The following is a 3,928-nucleotide window of genomic DNA, read 5'->3' as shown; positions in this document are numbered from 1 at the left end:
GCCGGCTGGGAAATGAGGGGACCGAGATGGGGTTCGGAGGGTTGGTGGGCTGGGTGTGAGTACAGGGCTTGGATCGCTAGAAGTGTGCTCGCTCCTCCCTGGGGCCACTGACCTAAACACATACCCAGTCGGTGACGCCATTCCCCCCAGGTGACCCAGCCTGGTCCTTCGTCCCATGGGTATGTTCAGGGCTGGTCTTCGACTGGGCAGTGGCTCCAGGGGAGTGGCCCTGGGGAGGGAATTGCAGTGACCCTCTTCTCACTCCCAGCCCTCAAACCTTCCTAATCCCATCTCGGTCCCCTCATTTCCCAGCCTGTCCCTGGAGGACAGATGTCATCCCTGGGCTCTGGCGGCCCATGCCGGAAGTTACTGTTAGTGATTCAACCCTTTGAGGCTTTGGGGCTTTGAGCCCTAAGCAGGGGCGGGAGGGTTGAGTCGTGGCTAGTCGTTTCTGTTTTAGGGAATGAGGATTCCACGTTCCGGTTTTGATGGCAGGAGGAACGTTCGGGGGCAGAGGGATAAAGCCAGTGACAGGGGTGCCAAAGGAGAGGCTCTGCAGGCTAGTGGCATGAATTTTCTTAAGCGGGACAGCCCTGAAGAATGGTTTCTGAGATGATACCTACAGGATATTTAAGGTATCTTAGAGGAAAGGGTCAGGAATCCATTTTGAATCTATTCCTCTTCTCTGTGTGCTTGAGGCTCCAAAGGGAACGTTCCCCGGCTTGAGACTAGTAAGTACCTGGTCTAAGGGAAATAGAAAACTGTTTTAGGCAGGATTTCTTTTTTTTTAGGAATGCAAACATAGATGCAGGATTTTTTTTTTTTTTTTTTTTTTTTTTTTTTTTTTTTTTTTTAAGAAATGTGTGTGTTTTTGAATGTACTAGTCATCATTCCAGAAACAGGCCAATTAATTCGGCTTTGCTGCATGCATTCTTCCCGCTGCCCACCAGAGGGCGCGCGACCATCCACTAGGAGGAGGGCAGGCCCTTCCCCACGGGTTATTTAAACTCACCCAGCGCCTTCCCAGGCTTAGAGCCAAGTTAGAGCAGAGAATGGTTTGCTTTTTAGCGTCCGTTGAAAGGGAAGGCCTGTGTAAACGGTGTCAGGAGAAACTGCCGCCTGTTACTGGGGAAAGTAAAAATGCATTGCTGGGAGCCGATGGGGGTCCTCAGTGCCCGGCTCTGCTGTCCCATCCGCGTCCCGCACACAGAGCGGTGTACCGGGCTTTCCCGTTCCTGGGCAGCCTCTGTTTTCATTCTCACGCGGTAAGGGATGAGAGAGAGCAGCGTACAGTGTACCAGGTAGCAGGGACCGGAGGCCCCAGTCGGACTCCAAGGAGGACGCAGCAAATGCTGAAGGGGGAAATCCATCATCAACATCCGTCCTCGGGTGTCCCCTGCTTGCCCTGCCTTAACCTTCGCTAGCCGGGCGCCTGGCTGGCTCGGGTCCTGATCCCAGGGTGCTGGGGTCGAGCCCCACATCTGGCTCCTGGCTCAGCAGAGCGCCTGCTTCTCCCTCTCCCACTGCCTGCTGCTCTTCCCGCTTCTACTCTCCCTCTCTGTTAAATGAATAAATAAAACCTTAAAACAGGGGTGCCTGGGTGGCTCAGTGGTTAAGCCTCTGCCTTGGGCTCAAGTCATGATCTCAGGGTCCAGGGATCGAGCCCTGCATTGGGCTCTCTGCTCCGCAGGGAGCCTGCTTCCCCCTCTCTCTCTGCCTGCCTCTCTGCCTACTTGTGATCTCTGTCTGTCAAATAATAAATAAAATCTTAAAAAAAAAAAAAACCTTAAAACAAATTCTTTAACCTTCATGAGCAGACAGCTCTCCACCTCCGTCTTCTGAACCATATTGTTGCTTCTTCACATGGATTCAAGCTTGCCAAGGACTCACCAAGTGGTCATAAGGAGAAGTCTGGTTTCCTGACTCCTCAGTATTTGTGAGAACAGAGTCCTCGGCAGTAAGTCAGCCTTCAGAGCAGTAAGTCGGAATGGCCAAAATACCCAACTGAAAACTTTGCATTGACTCCCATGGACGGGACCCGATATTCAGGTACTTTGTGTGAGCACGAAGCGTGTTTCACGCCTAATCACTAGGGTGCAGTCCTGCTAAGTCAGTAGTTACGCGGTCCTAGAAGCTTCTCGCTCTGGAAATACCCCTGCCAGAAATGGTGAGTCTGATCAAGTCTTCAGACCTTACCGTTCGCAAGAAATACAGGGAGAGAGGACCAAGTTACACAACATCACAAGAAATCCAGAAAGTGAAACATCCTGGCCTGTTCAGATGGTCCGTGTCAGGGCAGGCTTCTAGAATACAGGATTGAAGAGACCAGCTGTAATGAGTGAAACTTGATTGGATCCTGGCTTACAAAAATAAAAACCATAAGCTTTTTTTTTCTCCATGATGTGTGGCAATCAGGGCGGTTTAAGTAGGTGTGGGCCTCTACGGAGGCAAAGGATTTAGAAAATTTTCTCAAAGTTGACTGTGGTACTGTGGTTTTGTAGGGAAATGTCTGCCCTTAGGGACAGACATGCTGAAGTATTTAGGAGTGAAGGTCGGGATGACTTCTTATTTATTTAAAGATTTTATTTATTTATTTGACAGACAGAGATCACAAGTAGGCAGAGAGGCAGGCAGAGAGAGAGAGAGAGAGAAGCAGACTCCCTGCTGAGCAGAGAGCCCAATGTGGAACTCGATCCCAGGACCCTGAGATCATGACCTGAGCTGAAGTCAGCGGCTCAACCCACTGAGCCACCCAGGCGCCCCGATGACTTCTTATTTATAAATGATTTGAGAAGGAAAAAAATTAGGAAAAAGAAATACCGCACAACCATTAACCACTGCTGAATCGAGGTAGTGAATAGAAGGATAATAAACAAGAAAAATAAATTATTTTTCATAATAAAAAGTTGGAAGAGACAATGGGTGACCATGTCATTTCCTTTGCGTGACAGACACTGAGATCCCTAAGGTGTCCTTCAACAACTGTAAGAAAGGAAGGTGTCCAAAAAAAAATTAAAATTTAAAAAAATTAAAATTAAAAAAGGAAGGGGTCTTGGGCGCCTTGGGTGGCTCAGTGGGTTAAACCTGTGCCTTCGGCTCAGGTCATGATCTCAGGGTCCTGGGATCAAGCCTGCTCAGCAGGGAGCCTGCTGCCTGCCTCTGCCTACTTGTGATCTCTCTGTCAAATAAATAACATCTTTAAAAAAAAAAAAAAAAAGGAAGGGGTCTTATTTGGAACAGTGCCCTGCCCTCAGCAGACCCTGAATTATTGAGCAGTGGATGAATATTGCTTCTTCTTCTTCTTCTCTCTCTCTCTCTCTCTCTCTCTCTCTCTCTCTCGGGTGGAATCTGCCACTCCAGCTGAAGTTAAGACTTTATCATCTTTCCAAATGCTTTGCAACCACAGAGTGAGGTGTTTTTGCAAAGATAACGCCAATCAAAGAGAAGAGTGTTCTTGTGGCTGGCGGTGGACTTGGCAGTGAGCGTGGAGAGGAGTGGGTGGTTGTCTACAGTGTTCTGTGTGTTCACATCGCTGCTAGATCATAAAAGGAAATCTCTTCTGCAGCCCGCTGTGAGCGCGCTGCCCTAGGTTGCTTGCCTTTCCTTAAAGCATCAATATTCACAGTGGTCCGTCAGCCAGTCTGATTTTTGATTTTAGTATTTGTAGTCTGTAAAACTCATCTCTTCGTCTACCTAGCCACCATCCCCCCATCTGTCCATGTAGCCACTCAGCAGCTAACGGGGAAGAAAGTTCTGGGGACTAGGGCAGGGGAACAAAATATGGTACAACCCCAAACCATGAATTGTGATGTGATGGCCAGAATTGTGACGATCCGTGAAGGTGCAGAAAGGACAAAAGCCACGTCATCCCTCCACAGCAGTGTTTCTCAGACTTCAGTCATTGTCAAAAATTCATGATTTCTGTCAT

Source organism: Mustela nigripes, chromosome 17 (assembly GCF_022355385.1).
Source record: "Mustela nigripes isolate SB6536 chromosome 17, MUSNIG.SB6536, whole genome shotgun sequence".
Taxonomy (NCBI): domain Eukaryota; kingdom Metazoa; phylum Chordata; class Mammalia; order Carnivora; family Mustelidae; genus Mustela; species Mustela nigripes.
The sequence above is the reverse complement of the archived record's forward strand: the minus strand, read 5'-3'. Positions refer to the sequence as shown.